The sequence below is a fragment of the Loxodonta africana genome, chromosome 1 (genome assembly GCF_030014295.1).
Source record: "Loxodonta africana isolate mLoxAfr1 chromosome 1, mLoxAfr1.hap2, whole genome shotgun sequence".
Lineage (NCBI taxonomy): Eukaryota > Metazoa > Chordata > Mammalia > Proboscidea > Elephantidae > Loxodonta > Loxodonta africana.
The window spans coordinates 104,320,641-104,339,385 of NC_087342.1; positions in this window are offsets into that span (position 1 = coordinate 104,320,641).

An 18,745-nucleotide genomic window follows, 5' to 3' on the forward strand; every position below is an offset into this window, starting at 1 on the left:
CATTGAAGGGCCCCTGGAGTTTCACTGAATAGGTGAGCCACCATCCAGTCCCCTAGCTCCTGCCGATAGCTCAGTCCTTGCCTTAGTTATCTAGTGTTGCTATAACAGAAATACCACAAGTGGATAGCTTTAACAAGGAGAAAATTTATTTTCTCACAGTCTAGTAGATTACAAGTCCAAATCCAGGGCGTCAGCTACAGGGGAAGTCTTTCTCTTTCTGTCGGCTCTGGAGGGAGGTCCTTGTCCTCAATTTTCCCCTGGTCCAGGAACTTCTCAGGCACAGGGACGTCATGTCTAAAGAACGAGCTCAGCTCCTGGTGCCGCTTTCTTGGTGGTATGAGGTCCTTCACTCTCTGCTTGCTTCCCTTTCCTTTTATCTCTTGAGAGATAAAAGGTGGTGCAGGCCCCACCCCAGGGAAACTCCCTTTACATTGGATCAGGGAGGTGACCTGAGTGAGGGTGGTGTTACAATCCCACAATAATCCTCTCAACATAAAATTACAATCACAAAGTAGAGGACAACCACAGAATCATGATCTAACCAAATTGACACATATTTTTGGGGGGACACAATTCAATCCACTACAGTCCTATACCAATTTATCGCAGGGACAAGGTTGCATGAACATACCCTTTGGGACGAATGAGGTAAATCTGCAGAATATTCCTGAAAGCGGGTGAGTGTGTTTATAATTTTGACAGGGTTGCCAAATCACGTTCCCTGAGCTTGTACCAGCCTCCACTCACATGGCTGTGGGGCAGCCCCCGTGGCCCTCACTGCTGGGCTGTTTGTGTCTTGGGGAGGAGGGACAGTGAGAGGGTTTCTGCTCCGTCCAGCTCAGCCGCCCTGCCCATTTCAAGTCTTCCACGAGGTCTGGGTGTGAGGGGTGTTAGGGAGACCAGGAGGTGCCCTGTGTGCTCCTGACCAACTTGAGGTCTGACCCAGGTGGGCAGGAAGGCTCTGCCCCTCCCCCAGCTGTGGGGGCCGTGGCAGGAAGAGGCGCCTCTGCAATCCAAATAGCGATTTCCTGCTGCAGGCTCTGGACTGTTTTCTTTAGGACAGTGGCTGAAATCGGAGAGGCTAAGTAGAGTGGGGAGGGATTTAGCCAGCAATACACACACACGCTTCACATACTTCACGTACACACACACTTCACGTAGTCACACATACACATATACACACTTCACGTGCTCACACACGCTCACATATATTACACGTACACTCTCACACACATGCTCCTCAGTGCCCACATTTACACTTACTCCACACAGGCACACTCTTCAGCACACGTACTTACATTCACTCCAAACACACACACATACAGACTCTCCATACAGTCACATACTTATATACATTCCACAGTTACACACTCACATCTCACACCTTCACACCCTCACACTCACACACACGTTGTTGTCGGTAGTTGCCATCCAGTCCATGTCTGTCAGAGCAGAACGGTGCTCCACAGAGTTTTCAATGGAAGTGGACGACCAGGTCTTTCTTCCAAGGCACCCCTAGATGGGTTTGAGCCACCAACGTTTGGGCTAGTAGTGGATCACTTTGTATCACTCAGGAATTCCATACACACACACATTTCACAGCCTGCAGCCCCCTGCCAGCCTGTCAGCCTGGGCTGTGCAGCAGAGGCTGATGTCCACTTTTCCCACTCTCATTCCATGCCCTCCCTGCCTTCCCCACCTCCCGGTCTCTGCCCAGTCAGCCTCATCCCTGCCGGGAAGCAAGTGACATTACTTGTCTAGAGGTCACCTCTCCAGCTATCCAGATATCCTCCCAGGGTGAGTCCTAGTCCTGGCCCCTCCCCCTCTCCTCCATAGCTGGTTTCTGTTGGCTCCTGATCTCTGCTTTCCAGCCAGCTGGCCTGGGCCATATGTCAGTTCTGGCTCTGGCATTGCTGTGGGCCCTGCGCCTTTCTGTGCCTCAGTTTCCTTATCCGTACAATGGGGAGGCAATGAGACTGGCAATTCAAAGGCCAGCTTCTCCGGTTTTCTTTCTTCTTTGAAGTAGCAGACAGGCCCACTTTTGCCCTGGTTGTCTAGCCTAAGATGGGCATCCCCTTGCTTATGGGAGGACAGAGCGATGAGGATCTCTGGACCCAGACACTTGGGTGGCAACCAGGGCCTCATAGGATCCCCACCTAAATTCACATCAGATAGGGAGCTACCACCTCCGCCAGCCTGGAGGTAGGGCTGGGGAAGAAAGCAGTGCTCTCAGATTGGAGTGGAGCCTGTCAGTGAACGAATGTTTACTGAGCACCTACTATATGCTAGGCTCTTGAGATTATCATGATGAACAAGGCAAAGAGTTCCTGGTTGGGGGACGGTGGGAGAAGGGCATTCACTAATTAGATAGTAAATAAGAACTACTTTAGGTGAAGGGAAAGACAGCACGCAATACAGGGGAGGTCAGCACAATTGGACTAAACCAAAAGCAAAGAAGTTTCCTGAATAAACTGAATGCTTGGAAGGCCAGCGTAGCAGGGGCAGGGGTCTGGGGACCATGGTTTCACGGGACATCTAAGTCAATTGGCATAATAAAATCTATTAAGAAAACATTCTGCATACCACATTGAAGAGTGGCGTCCGAGGTCTTAAACGCTAGCAAGCAGCCATCTAAGATGCATCAATTGGTCTCAACCCATCTGGATCAAAGAAGAATGAAGAACACCAAGGACACAAGGAGATTACAAGCCTAAGAGACAGAAAGGGCCACATGAGCCACAGACTACATCATCCTGAGACCAGAAGAACTAAATGGTGCCCGGCTACAACCAATGACTGCCCTGACAGGGAACACAACAGAGAACCCCTGAGGGAGCAGGAGAGCAGTGGGCTGCAGACCCCAAATTCTCATAAGACCAGACTTAATGGTCTGACTGAGGCTAGAAGGACCCCAGTGGTCACGGCCCCCAGACCTTCTGTTGGCCCAGGACAGGAACCATTCCTGAAGCCAACTCTTCAGACATGGACTGGACTGGACAATGGGTTGGAGAGGGATGCTGGTGAAGAGTGAGCTTCTTGGATCAGGTGGACACTTGAGACTATCTCTTGCCTGGAGGGGAGATGAGAGGGTAGAGGGGGTTAGAAGCTATTGAAATGGACATGAAAAGAGAGAGTGGAGGGAGAGAGCGGGCTGACTCATTAGGGGGAGAGTAACTGGGAGTGTGTCATTGCCTTAGTGTCTGTGTAGCAAGGTGTATATGGGTTTTTGTGTGAGACTGACTTGATTTGTAAACTTTCGCTTAATAAAAATTATAAAAAAAAAAAAAAGAGTTCCTGGTTGGGGATATCTGCCTCCTGTTCCCCCACTAGGGCTCCTGTGACACATGCCATCTGGGATACATGGGCAGCTTGGGCTCCTGGGGTCTCCTTGGGCTCCTGGGTGCCCCTTATCTCAGAGCCCAGTAAGGGTGTGGCTCAGACCTTGATCCCGGAGTCAGACGGTTCTGGTTTTGTATTCAGGCTTTGCTCCTTCCCAACCAAGGGAGTTGGGGAATATTTCTTAACCTCCCTGAGCCTCAGCTTCCTCATCAAGAAAATGGGGGTAATAATGCCTATACTGCTGTACCACTGTGAGGACAGCGTAAGACTTAATTTGCAAACAGCCTAGCCTGGTGCCTCTGAACCTCTGTGTAAAAATGGCATAGCAGAGGCGTCCAACCACCTCTGACTTCACGAGGCGGGAGGAGAATCAAGATCAACAGCCCAAGGCTGATTCCTATGAGGCAGAGGTCCGACATGCCTCCTCTCACCACTATCTTTACCAATTCTGACACCAACTGTCCCTCCCACGGCACTCTCTACTTCTCTACTGAGTTCGATAATTCATTGCAATGGCCACGCAGAACTCACAGACAATACTCATGATTACGGGATTTATTAGGGGAGTAACAGGTTACAATTCGGGTTCAGGAAACTCAGGATACAGCTCTTCAATCAGAACAGCCTCTTTTTAGCCGTTCCTGCAGGCATGCCTCTCTCTGGCCCCTCCACCTCTGTGAACAAGTGTTACAAAGTTCTTTTAAGAGGCATCCGTCTCCACCAATAAGCCTTGGCCCAAAGGCACTCAGCTCTAGTTCCATGGATCAGCAAACCTACTTCCACCAAGTGCCCAGAGGCACCCTACTCCACCAGCAAGTCTTCTGTCCAAAGATACTCAGCTTTCTCGCTCCGTGGCTCCTGGCCCACCACACCATCTTCTTTCTACCTGTCTCCTGCCGATCTCCTGCCTCCACTGTGGCTATTTCTCTGCTGCTGCTTCTCCCCATCATCAGTGTCACAGCTCTCTCTCTGTATCTCCTGGTTCCAGTAGCTTCTCAGCACAGGGATCCCGGGTCCAAATGATGTGCTCCGCTCCTGGCTCTTCTTTCTTGGTGGTGGCGAGATGCCCTCTTTCTGACCCTGAGATGGCTCATTTTAAGCCTGCTGTTGTTAGGTGCCATCGAGTTGGTGCCGATTCATAGTGACCCTATGTACAACAAACAAAACACTGCCTAGTCCTTTGCCATCCTCATAATCATTGTTATGCTTGAGCCCATTGTTGCAGCCACTGTGTCAATTCACCTCCTTGAGGATCTTCCTCTTTTTCACTGACCCTCTACTAAGCATGATGTCCTTTTCCAGGGACTAGTCCCTCCTGATAACATGTCCAAAGTACGTGAGACAAAGTCTCGCCATCCCCATTTCCAAGGAGCACTCTGGCTGTATTTCTTCCAAGACAGACTTGTTTGTTCTTCTGGCAGTCCATGGTATATTCAATATTCTCTTCTAACACCATAATTCAAAGACATCAATTCTTCTTTGGTCTTCCTCATTCATTGTCCAGCTTTTGCATGCATATGAAATAATTGAAAATATCATGGCTTGGGTCAGGCGCACCTTAGTCCTCAAAGTAACATCTTTGCTTTTTAACACTTGAAAGAGTTTTTTTGCAGCAGATTTGCCCAATGCAATACATCATTTGATTTGCTGACTGCTGCTTCCATGGGTGTTGATTGTGATCCAAGTAAAATGAAATCCTTGACAACCTCAATCTTTTCTCCCATTTGTCATGACGTTGCTTATTGGCCCAGTTGTGAGGATTTTTGTTTTCTTTATGTTGAGGTGTAAACTTAACAAAATGGAATAATGACCAACTCCCTTGGTGAGCCACAATTACCTTATTGGCATAGTCCCATCCAAATGATTGTTACAAGACCATGGAGAGAAAGGCCATGTAAAAGCGATCCATAGCGCCACACTCTGCCTTCTCATCTAGGCTCTAGGACAATTATATTCATCTTATGCGGTTGCTGCAAGAATTAAAATTAACATATAGAGAGCACCTAATATATATTAGCTGCTCAGTAAATGGCAGCTATTATTATTGTTGTTGCTGAATTCGGCTGCTAACCATAAAGGTCGGCAGTTCGAATCCACCAGCTGCTCCTTGGAAACCCTATGGGATAATTTTACTCCGTCCTTTGTAGGGTGGTTATGAGTCAGAGTCCACTCGATGGCACCAGGTTTGTTTGTTTGTTTTTGGGTGGTTGATTAATACCATGAATATTAGTTGATAAGGAACCCTGATGGAGCAACGGTTAAGCACTCAACTGCTAACTGAAAGTTGGCAGCTTGAATCTACCTAGGAGCCCTGGTGGTGCAGCGGTTAAGAACTCAGGCTGCAAACCAAAAGGTAAGGTGCTCCTTGGAAACCCTTGGAGCAGTTCTACTCTATTCTATTGGGTCGCAATGAGTCGGAATCGACTTGACAGCAGTGGGTTTGTTTGGGTTTAGTGGCTTTGTGAGAGTAAGACTTGACGATCTGCTTTTGAAAAGATTACAGTCAAGAAAATCCTATGGGATAGTTCTACTCTGTCACATAGGGTTGCTTTGAGTCAAAATCGACTCAGTGGAATCAACTGCACTCAACAATATTAGTTCATGATTTACAATTCACAGTGTGTTGGCACTTACAAAAAATTATGACTTGCATTTGTTGTGTTCTGACTGTATGCCAGGCACCATGCTCATTCCTTACGATGCATTAACTCATTTAATTCCCAACACCTTTGTGAGGTAAGCATTATGATTATCCCCATCACATGGGAAGAAACGGAGACATAAAGGGATGAAGAAACTTGCCTAAGGAAACATGATTAGAGAGGAGTTTAAACCAGATCTGCTTGGCTCCACAGCCTCAATGTTGACCATCTCCCTGTATAAATTGCCTTATCTGCCTTCCTTGTCTTATTTTAATTTCACAACATTCCTAATATTAAGTTCACCATTTCATAGAGGTGGAAACTGAAGTCCAAGGAGCTCCCTAAGGCCATGTAGTTAATAAGCGAAGGAATTTAGATTCCTTGCTGGCTAACTGCTTCCAAGGTGTCAACAATGCTTAAGATCAAGGCTGTCCGGGCTCAAATGATCTCAATGGCATTTATTGACCACTTACTGTATACCACGCACTTCCATTTGACTCTCACAATAACTTCACAAGGAGATATTCTTAGGCTTGTTTTACAGATGAGGAAACTGAGTCACAGATAGGTTAAGTGACTTGTCCAAGGTCACTAGAGCTGAGGTTAGAACCAGAGCCCACAGTCTTAACTATTATACTGTACTGCAAGAGTCGGCAAACTATAGCCTACTGACCAAAACTGGTCCACTGTCTGTCTCTATACAGCCTGGGAACGATGAGGGTTCTCATACTTTCAAGTGGTTAAAATAATCTAAAGAAGAATAATATTGCATGAAAATTATGTGAAGTTCAAATATCACTGTCTATAAACAAAGTTTTTGAGCACATAGCCACGCCCATCTGTTCATGGATTAGCTATGGCTGCCTTCGCTCTACAATGGCAGAGTCTAGCAGCTGCAACAGAGGCCTAATGGCTGGCAAAGCCAAAAGATCACTACCTGGCCTTTTACAGAAAAAGTTTGGCAACCCCTGGTCCAGAGTCTTTGCCTCAAAACTGTGAAGAGCCAGAGAGGGGAGAAGAGCTGGAGGGGAAGCTCTGTCGTATGTAGGAGCTGATTTTCCTGAAGCCCAGAAGCAGGAAGATCTCCTGAGAGGAGAGGTTACCCCACTCCCCAGTTTTTTTTAGAAAATATTCTATTGAAGTATAACTCACACCCAGGAGAGTACCCGTGGATTTTCAAGGTGAACACACCCATGTGATGAACATCCAGAGCAAGAACATTCCTTGAGCCCTAGAACCGCCTCACCTCGGGCTCCCTTCCGCCACTGTCTGCCCTCCGTCCTGACTCCTAACGCTACAGATTCCTTTTACCTGTCCTTGAACTTTCTATAAATTACTCCCAGGTTTGGAAGTCCTAAAGGCAACTCCGTAGGAGCCCTGTTGGTGCAGTGGTTAAGTCCTCAGCTACTAACTGAAACATCAGTGGCTCAAACCCACAAGTTGCTCTGTGGGATAAAGATGTGGCAATCTGTATCTGTAAAGATTACCCATTGCCATCGAGTCGATTCAACTCATAGCGACAGTATAAGACAGAATAGAACTGCCCCATAGGACTTTCCAAGGAGCCACTGGTGGATTCAAACTGCCGAACCTTTTGGTTAGCAGCTGAGCTCCTAACCACTGTGCCACAGCCTTGGAAACCCTGTGGAGCAGTTCTACTCTGTCCTATAGGGTCATGGTGAGTCAGGATCGACTGGATGGCAACTTTTTTTTTTTTTGGTTTTTGGAAAGGCCAACCCCTGGTCTCTAAGTGGAGAGGAAGTCCCAAGCTCAATGAGTCATTAAGGCTAAACAGATCAGGTGACGTTGTCTCTGGCCACCAGTGCCCATGGCCACTCAGTGACCTTGTGTGCCAAACCCAAGAGATTTTGCCCCAAGACAGAGCAAGTAGCTGAGCCAAGGGAGGGCTTGTGAGAAGAACAGGGTGGGCAGCCCATCCTGCCGCCACCATAGTCTCCACCAGCTTCTCTCTGTTCTTTTTTTTTTTTTTAAATAAACTTTAGTTGTAGAAAAGTTTTAGATTTACAGAAATTAAAATTTTTCTGATGTGGTAAATGTATATGTAACAAAACATTTGGCATTTCACCAGCCTTCACATGTACAGTTCAGTGACATTAATTATGTTCATCGTGCTGTGTAACCATCACCATTATCCACTGTTCCCAAATTATACCATCCCCCTTAACAGAAGCTCAGTCTCTCCTAAGCATTGAGTTCCCCTTTCCCCTTCTGTCCCACCTGTCCCTGGTAATCACTAATAAACTCTGGTCTCTCTACAGTTGCCTATTTTAGATATTTCTTATAAGTGGGATAATAGAATATTTGACCTTTTGTGACTTATTTCACTCAGCATAATGTTGTGGCATGTACCAGGACTTCATTTATCTTTACAGCTGAACAATATTCCATTGTATGTTTATACCAAGTTTCCTATTCTTTGAAACATTAAAGGGGCACTTTCCAGTTCTCATACCTGGCACTGAACAAACTGAGTCTCAGGCCCCACTACCCCCAATGCTCTGGAGCTGTGAGGACAGGACAACTTTAAGCAACCTTCACGGTGAACTGAGCAGGTCCACCCCTGTGCGTTGCCAGGCATGCCCTGGGGCCTTCACCGCCTCCTCCCCCTGAGAGATGAGTCAGGATGGGGGTTGAGGGGACTGGACCCTGGGGCTCTCAGGATGGTGGCTGCAGTGATGGGCACCAGGACCCACTACAGATGGGAAAGCAGCATTGTTTCTCTCAGGCCTGGCCTGGCGCTAGGAGGTGGCTGAGAGAAGCAGGGACAGGAGCCTCCAGTCACAGGTGGTGCCACAGGAGGGACAGAGATCATAGACCTGGCCCTGCGGTCTCTGTTTTAATGCTCCTTTCCAAATTCTGACATCCTGAGGATGACAAGGATGCTCCGTATGGGATGGTGTCTGTGGCCTCATCTTCTACCTCCTCCAGAGAAAAGGCTCCTCCAGCTCCCACTTGTTGTTTTTACTACCTTTCCACCACCCTATAAAGCCATTTCCATCGAGTCAATTCAGACTCAAGGTGTTCCATGTGTTACAGAGTAGAACTGCTCCATAGGGTTTTCTTGGCTGTAATCTTTATGGAGGAGCCCTGGAGGCACAGTGGTTAAGAGCTTGGCTACCAACCAAAAGGTCAGCAGTTTGAATCCAGCAGCCACTCCTTAGAAACCATATTGGGCACTCCTACTCTGTCCTATAGGGTCTTGCTATGAGTTGGAATCGTCTCGGTGGCAATGGTTTTTTGTTTTTTTAATCTTTATGGAAGCAGATCCTCAGTCTTTCATGGTACTGATGCATGGGTTCGAACCACCAACCTTTAAATTAGTAGTCAAGCACAAACTGTTTGCACCATCCAAGGACCTACACAACCCAGTAGCAGCCTCTATTTATGTCCCACAATTCCTGACATCTCTTGGTGTGTGCTTCTTCCTGGGTAACTACCTCATTGCCTCCTACTGCAGACAGATGGGGGGCTAGGAGTAGGAAGGGGAGGCAGTGTTCACCCACTGTGTCTATCTGGAGTTGTCTCAGTTTTACCATCTGAAGTAAAGGCCAGGGAAGATCTCTGATTGGCCCAACACCCTCTACCAGCTAATCCTTGCACCAATTACTCTACCAGGAGATGGAGTGCTGTGATTGGCCAGGCCTTGGTCATGTGCAGCACTCTGTGGCAAGCGAGGGTGGGCTACTTGGCCCCAAACCGTGTGGAATCAAAAGGGGAAGATCCCCAAAGAAGCAGAGGTGCTGTAACCAAAAGAAAGAGGAAGGTCAACATATTAAAGCAACAGAAGTCACTACGGGTCTTGAGAGATTACGATGGGTGGGTCCAGAGGAGATGCCTGGGTGGGGGAGACTCAGGACATTTGGCAAGGAGAAGAGAAGTTGAGGACTGCAGGATTCAAATATCTGAAGGGCCAACTTGGGGAGGACTAACCAAAAACAAAACCAAACCCATTGCCATCAAGTCAATCCCGACATATGGCGACCCCATGTGTTACAGAGTAGAACTGCTCCATAAGGGTTTCTTGGCTGTGATCTTTACAGAAGCAGATCGCTAGGCTTTTCTTCCATGATGCCACTGGGTGGGTTTGAACAGCCAAACTTTTGATTCTGTTTGTACCCCAGGGACCTTTTTTGGGGGAAGATAGTGAGTCTTATTCTGGAGGCTGCAACTGGTAGAGGTAAGACCAGGAAGCAGAGAAAACAGGGAGAGAGCTCCCAGCTCAGGCAAGAGACTGTCTAATAGTAAGAACTGCCCCAAGTGGGATGGCTACGCCAGTGGGGTGGGGGGTCTTCCCTGTTCCAAGAACCGTTCTGGGGGTGGGCAGTGTAGATGGGTTTCCTCTCCTGGTATTGAGTGGGTGTCAGGGAGGACAAACAGGGGAAAGTTGTTACAGCGACCCCACAAATCCCTTCTAACTCAGACCTTCCGTGGCTCCGCCATGCAGACTGGGACCGTCTGATAAGAGAGCAGAGATTGAAGGTAGGCGGGATTGGAGGAAGATGAAGAAAAGGTGGCAAAGAGACAGGGAGGTCCACCTGACGATGTAGACAAAGCGTTTGTAGGCCTTCAGAGGCAGAAAGGCGAAGCAGCCTGGTACCTTGGCTCCTCCAAGGTCGCCTGGCACAGGCTACGGGGGGCAATGGTGCCCCTCAGCCCAGGTCCCTTCTGTGTGTGGGACCTCTGCAGAGCTCGGCAGCTCAGCATTAATTAGAGGCCTGGCTAATGACTCGGAAGATTGGCCAGTTCCAGGGACGCTGATGAATAGAGACCTCGGTGAGATTTATTCCTAATTATCTCATTTGTCTCCCCCCATTACTCTTTATGGCCGGGATTTATGGGCCATTAGGGGGACCCGATCAGGCCAGGACGAGAGAGGCTTTGAGATGCTTCATAATAATAACAATAACAATGCTCACCCTGGGACAGATTAATGGGGGACTTGCCTTCTTGCCCCCCCACCTCCTGTCCTTGGGGCCCCAGATACCTACTGTCTACATGTCCCTCCCCCTTCTCACACCCTGGGCCTCTGCTCCAGGTCCTCAGCCACCTGTGGAGCTCAAGCCTGTGGCTCGCCTTTCACTCCCACCCTACCCAAGCCTGTCTCTTAGCCCTTCTCTGGTACCACCAACCAGGGCCTTCAAGGTGGCAGTGGAGGGATGTCAAGCCCAAAGGTAATTAACACCTCTGGGCCAAGGCCTGTATCAATCTTTGATGCAAAAGCCCAAATAAATAGGCTTAATTCATAAGTACATTTATTGTTTCCTTAACAAGAAGTGCAGCAGTCCAGGATCCCAGAGCTGATCAGGAGACTCAAAGTTGCCATCAAAGAGCCTGACTCCCATCTTTCTGCTCCTTCATCCTTAGCGTGTGGTCTGTGTCTCCCCTCATGGCCACAAAATAGCTACCACAGCCCCAAGCATTGTGTCCTCACACAACAGCAGCCCACGCAGAACAAAAAGGGCAGGTGGGCAAGGGAGGCCTTCTCCTGCACCTTTTAGCAGAGAGAAAAACAAACAAAAACCCACATTTCCACAAGCCCCTAGCAGGCTTCTACTTACGTCTTTGCCCAGACTGGGTCACAGTGAAAAAAAAACCAACACTGTTGATAATAGCCCCCAAATGGAAAAAAGAACCGTCCACTCACTGTAGACTAAATAAAAACTGGTAGAACATTCACGTGATAGCATTCTACAGAGAAGTGAGAATGGCCACTCTCTAGCCACCCACACAGCGTGGATAAATCTCACAAACCTGGAGGGGAGTGAAAGAAGCTACACACAAGAGAGAGAACAGTGTATGATTCTTTTTACAGGAAGTACAAAAGACAGGAGAAACCAGTCCGTGGAGTTAGAAGTCAGGACCACTGTTACCATTGATCTCCTTGGGCGGAGGGCTGGGAGGGGTGTGCGGGACTTCTGTGGGGCTGGTAAACTTTTGTTTCTTCGTCTGGGTGCTGGGTAGATGAGTGTTCTTCGTGTACAAATTCATCAAGCTATATACTTATGATATATGCAACTTCATGTATAAAAGTAACCCTTCAAGAAAAAGTTAAAAAACGAAGACAAAAAACACCTCCCTGACTCACATATGAGAGTAGAAATGAAGCAAGGAGATGATCTGGACTGGCCCTTGTATCACATGTGAAGAACCTGGGACCCCAAGTGACTCAGCCAAGATCATAGGTCTGGTTAATCCCCTGACCAGGCGAGAACCCAGGTCTCTCAATGCCTGGCTTGACATGTTTTCCATTTCTACCTCACCTGTGTGACAACGTGTGCTCTGAAGACGGCATGGGGTTTAGGTGCCTTCTGAGGATGAGCCTTGTTTCTGAATTCTTTCCTCCTTCAAGTGGCAGAGAGCCTTTTGGTACCCAAACCCACTGCCGAGTTAATTCCAACTCATAGCGACACTACAGGACAGAGTAGAACTACCTCATAGTGTTTCCTAGGCTATAAATCTTTATAGAAGCAGACTGCTACATCTTTCTCCCATGGAACAGCTGATGGGTTAGAACCGTGACCTTTTGGTTAGCAGCTGAGCATTTTAGCCACTGCACCACCAGGGCCCCTTCCTTTTGATGCCAGGTGATGAATTACACCTACAGACATCCTAAATCCTCACTGGCAGCATTTCTGAGAAATGAGAATAACATGGTAGGACAGGGTAGTGCAGAGAAAGGTCTTACCAGAAAGAGGAAGAAAACAAAAACAAAAAAACAAACCCATCGCCATCAAGTTGATCCTGACTCATAAAAAAAAAAGTGACCCTAAAGGACAGAGTAGAGCTTCCCCACAGGGTTTCCAAGGAGCGACTGGTGGATTTGAACTGCCAACCTTTTGGTTAGCAGCCGTAGCTCTTAACCGCCATGCCACCAGGGTTTCCAGAAAGAGGAAGAAGGGACTAATATTAAGTGAGTAAATACTATGTGTGCTATCTATTGCTGCATAACAAATAAACCCAAAACTTAACAGCTTAGATCATCAATGAACATTTATATTTCGCATAGTTTCTGTGTCAGGAAATTGGACACAACCTACCTGGATGAGTGACTCTGGTCCAGAATCTACAATGAAGATGCAAGCAAGAAGTTGTCCAGGGGTACAGTCCCCTGAAAGATTGACTAGGCTGGAGGACCCACTTCTAAGGTGGCTCCCTCATGAGTTGGTGCTGGCCATTAGTAGGAGGCCTCAGTTCTTTACCATGTACTGACTTGATAGAGAGTTGAGGGTCCTCACAGCATTACAGCTAACTTTCCTCAGAACGAGCGATCCCAGAGATCAAGGTGGAGGCCACAATAACTTTTATGATCTACTCTTGGAGTCACAGAATCCCTGAGTAGTGCAAATGGTTAACATGCCTAGCGTCTAGTCAAAATGTTGACAGTTTGAGTCCACCCAGAGGTGCCTCAGAAGAAAAGCCTGGCAATCCACTTTCAAAAAAATCAGCCATTGAAAACTGTATGGAGCACAGTTCTATTCTGGCACACATGGGGTCATCATGAATTGGAATCAACTTGATGGCAACTAGTTTTCTTAGAATCACACACTATTATTTCTGAAATATCCTCTTGATTACATAGATCAGCTATACAAGGCTTGAATACCTGAGTACAGGAGTTAACAACCATTGGGCACCATCTTGGAGGCTGGCTACCATATTATGAACTAGGCTCCCTATCCTATTTAATCTCAAATATCTGTTGTTAGAAATTCATGTTAAGTTTCAACAACATGCCAGGTCCACTCAAGGGCTATGATGCCTGTGGGTAGAAATCCTTATTCCCATTTACAGGCAAGGAAATTGACTTGGAGAAGTTAACTGACTTTTCAAGATGATACCTACAGTGAGGCATGGAGGCAGGCCTGGAACTCAGGTCCTCTGGCTTAAATTTCTGAGTTTGTTTCATCTCGTCACATTCTGCAGAATGTGCCCTGCACTGGGAGTTTGCGGTTCTGGGTTCTGATTCAGGCTTCATGTAACTTCCTGTGACACCCTGGGCAGATACTTCCCATGGCAGACAATGTTGGCTGCCTGCCTGTATTCTTCAGGGTTATGTCTGTTACAAGGTTATTTCTCCCTCTCGTAAATAGGTCTGGAGATAGTGGTACAGAGCTGGGATAGCACTCTGCTCCTTAAGGTTCTCAGAGTCCCAGCCTCCTTCCAGCTGACTGCCCTGCCCTTGTTCTCATGGCCCAGTGTGGTGGCTTCAACATTCCAGGCAGCAGATGCAGGCAGAAAAGACAGCAAAGGGCTCATGCCAGCCCTTGATGAAGATTTCAGAGCCACTGTGTGAAACTTCTGCTAACTTCCCATTGGACAGAACTTTAGTCACATGGTCACACTCAACCGAGAAATGTAATCTTCATTCTGAGTGGCCATATGTCCAGATAAAAATTATATTATTATGGAACAAATAGACAATGGATATTGAGGGACAACTAGCTATCTAACTACTCTACCCAATAGCCATTCACTCCTTTCTCTTTTTAACAGACTCCTGATTTTTTTTTTTTTCCTGATTTAGTTCACTTTCCTCTAAGAATCGTGAGCTTTAAGATCAGCAGGCCCCAACTCCAGGGGGATGAATCACCATGGATCTAAGCCAATCATGGTGGCCTCATTCCCCTTGCCAGTGATTGGTTTAGGAATGGGCATGTGACCCACCCTGGCCAATGAGACATGAGGGTAAGTCTTCAGAGAGCTTCTAGGACATAAGACAAGGACACTCCTGTTTCTGCCTTTGGTTGTTGTTTTCTGCGTATAATGTAGACTGAAGCAGCCTCCTTACGACTATGAAAGGAACCAGTCAGAAGGTCAAGACAATCCCCCAAGGATTCCAGAGTGGAAAGAAGAAAAATATCTGCTTCTTACGATACTTTTGAGCTGAGAAATTAACCGACTTTGGAGCCACACAACCTCCAAACTCCCTCTTACGTGATCATTCTTATTTAAGCCACGTTAATTGGATTTTTCTATTATTTGTAGCCAAAAAATCCTGACTGATCTACTTTCCTTCTCTTGGCATTAGTTTCTCTATCTGAGGAATGGAGAAGTTGCCTCAAAGTCTCACTTTCCTGGCTAGGAATCCAAAGAGCTCTATGTCTGCCATGCTAGTGACAGGAATCCTATGCAAACCAACTTAAGCAAAAAAGGAATTTATTGGCTCTCATAGCTGGAAGGAACACAGTGGTATTTGTAAAATTAGAAAAAGAACTTCAGGAACCAGGATAGGAACTGAAGATCAATGCCACCAGAATTCTCTCTCTCTTTTTTCTTCTGTCTCATCTCTGTGTCTCTGTGTGCATTGGCCTCAGTGTCTCCTATTATACAAATCCTCTCCACATGTGGTGGGTGGAGAGAGAGCAAAGGGGGAAGGAATCAAAGGTACTGGCAACCCCAGTGGGAAGGGGCTTCTTTGCATGGTTATCATTTCCAGGACAGGACTCGGGAGGACTCTCCTGGATCACATGACTATCCCCTGGATGAGTCACTGTCGCCAGGAGCATTGAACATGTCAATTGGTCAGGTCTGGGTCATCTGTTTACTCCTGGGGGTTAGGGGGCTATGATAATTGACAGCTTTATCAGACCCACATGGAGAGGAGGAGGAGTTCCCCCAAAGTTCAGGGGGAGAGGGTACTGTTTCAGAAGCAGCAGGAAGAGATTGCTAGGAAGACAAAACAAAACAGATACTTAAGGCACACACCATCCCTCCCCAGGAAAGGGGCCCCAAGTGATTCTTTCTGTCAAAAGTTGCCATACGTCTTGCTATGTACATCGAGTGAAATCAGCCCCACTATCCTGGGATGGGCTTCCCAATGGAAAATTCCTGGGGCATCGTTAGGGACAGATTACTCAATAAGCAAGGTAAGCACATCTTAAGGCATCCGCAAAACAGGAACATCAGCTGTCCAAAGCAAAGACCCATAGATGCCAAGGAAATAGGACACAAGGAAAAGTGAGTGCCACAGTGGAAGGGAACCGGCAGGGCACTAAATGAAATTGATAGCAGCTCCAGTGCGTGAGAATGTGCTGGCCGGAAATAAAGTTCACTCGTGGTCATGAGGTCACCCACACGCAAGGATGTTTAAGCTATAAGGCCCCTACCACTTCAACACCTTCACTGGCATCTGTCTCCTATGGTCCCCTCAAGCGTAATTAACTTTATCTCAGTGGGTCTCTGAGTACACTATTTCTTTCTAATAAACAAGAGGTGGGTGGGCTGTCTTGCTACATTCACCCAATATGCAACTGGATCCAACATGAGAGGATTACATTAGTAGGTAACAAGTCTCTAATCCATTTTGAGAGAGCCGTCTTGTACATCCAAGTCTACTGATCCAGCATCTCCAGCCAGGAAGTCCAGCAATGCCCTTTGCCATGATACAAACCCAAGGGTATGCTCTTGCACACGTCCTGGTAAACAACCAACGGGGACTCTAGTCCCAGATGACGTGCAAAAGCTAGGGAACTCGGATAGGTCAACCACTGCAATGAATTCAGTCAAGTCACTTTTTAACTGTATAGCATTTACGTACAGAGTTGTGTCCTAAGTTTTGTAAACAATAATATTTATAACTTTAAAATATGTTTGGCATACATTTGGACACAATGTAGCACACATTTAATGTAATACTAGCATGGGTAATAATTTAATACTAACATAGCAAACATCCAAAAATACTGGAAACATTAATATTTATCTAATGCGAAAAGTTTTAGTTTATGTATCAGGTGACTTTCATTTTTTATTGTCTGTTGCAGGGGACACAGTGCTTGATACTACTCTCTATATGCTAATAAATGATGTATTAGACACGTTAAGTAGATGAAAAACTGAATATTTATCGTGCAAAATATGTTTCTGTTTTGCAACAATGAGTGTGTATCTGAATATGTCTTCTGAGAAAGCAACAAAGGGCATGGGTATGCCTGATGAAGAATGCCTGAAGGCACCCAAGAAGTAAGTGCAGGCTTATCCCAATGACTTAAATACAAACCTTCACGGAGAAGGGCGACAATTTCATTCTTACATGCAAACTAAGTTTACAGATTCAGGAAAAACAAATTTTACTCATATAGGCACTTACGATTCCATATTAGAAGATAAAATACAATGCGTATTTCCCAATGTTGAAATTGCTTTACCCATGTTCCTAACTTTAATGATCACAAACTGCAAAACAGAAGGTTCATTTTCTTCCCTCAAGAGACTTGAAAGCCCTAAGTGTACAACAATGATTCAAGAAAGACTCAATTCGTTATCCCTATTATGTATGGAAGTAGATATTGTTTGGCAGCTTAACTGTGATGAAATCATTGACAAATTTGTTACGAGCAAAGAATAGAAAGAAATGTTCGTAATTATAACATGTTAAAGATGAAAAATCTATCTAAAAACAACATACGTTAATTTGTTATAACATTTGTTTTCTTATCATTAAATTTTCTTTTATGACATCTTTTCATTTGTTCATTTATAATTATAGTATTTATTACCAAAAAAGCATCAAAATTGAAGTATGAGCCATTTAAAGCAAAATTCATGAAAGTTAATTTTTCGTTGTGGGAGATTAACAGAATTGAACATTGATTGTTGAAACTACTAAGTTCACTGGCTCACTTTCTTTGTTGTAGAGTATGTGCGATGCTCTTTTTGTAGAAAATGTGGTATATAGTATCTTAGTACCCCACATCCACTAAAAATTTTATAATCCAGTTCATCTCATTCCCCTGAAATGGCATACATCACATTTGCGTTCAATGGCTAATATTATTTAAAAAAAAAAACAAAAAACATTGCTTTCAAATCGATTCTGACTCACAGCGACCCTATAGGACAAAGTAGAACTGCCCCATAGGGTTTCCAAGAAGTGGCTGGTAGATTCAAATTGCAGACTCTTTGGTTAACAGCCAAACTCTTAACCATTGTGCTACCAGGGCTCTGCTAATATTACAGTCACATTTAAAAAGAAGTTACATCGTGGATAGCTAAGACACACACACACACGCATATATATATATATATGTATATATACATAAAACTCACATATATCCCATTCAAATGCATGTATGAGCAGAGGAGGGGGCATCACAGATTATCAATGCTTGGGGCCCTCATATGTCTGAATTGAGCCCTGGGCACCATTCACATTGATTCTGTGTGAATGATAATCCTTGAAGTTGGGCAAAGCCCTGAACTTGATCATACTTGATTGGAGCAGGGATAGTTGCATGAGCCACGAAGGAAGCCAGCTGCCCAGCCACCTCTCAGGGCTTTTGGCCAAAGCTCTGGCCAAAGAGGATACCCCATTTTGGATGGCGGCTTTATCAGTCAGGGCCAATTAGGAAAATTCAGAGTATTTCAAATTCTGTGTGTGCAGAGGGAAGTGGGGTGGCTAACACAGTGAATGGGGTACACAGGTGATAGAAAAGCTGAGAAGCCAAATGGGATAGTGAGGCATCCCAGAAATTAACAACACCAGGAGGAGACAGAGGAAAAACAGATGGTGGTATTACCAGAGCCCAGAAGCCAGAACCATCTGGAAGGAGCTAAAACCACAGCAGGGGCAGCCCAGCAGATGCTGGACCATGGAGAAGGGCTGTGTCTGGAGGGGCTGGAGACAGAGGAGACACAGCTGCTTTTTGAGAGGCCACCCGAGGTAAAGGGCAAGGGAGATAAACAACCTGACCTCTCCTTTTCTTCTGTTCTACAGTCCCCTTCCAGAGGCCTGTATTGGCTGA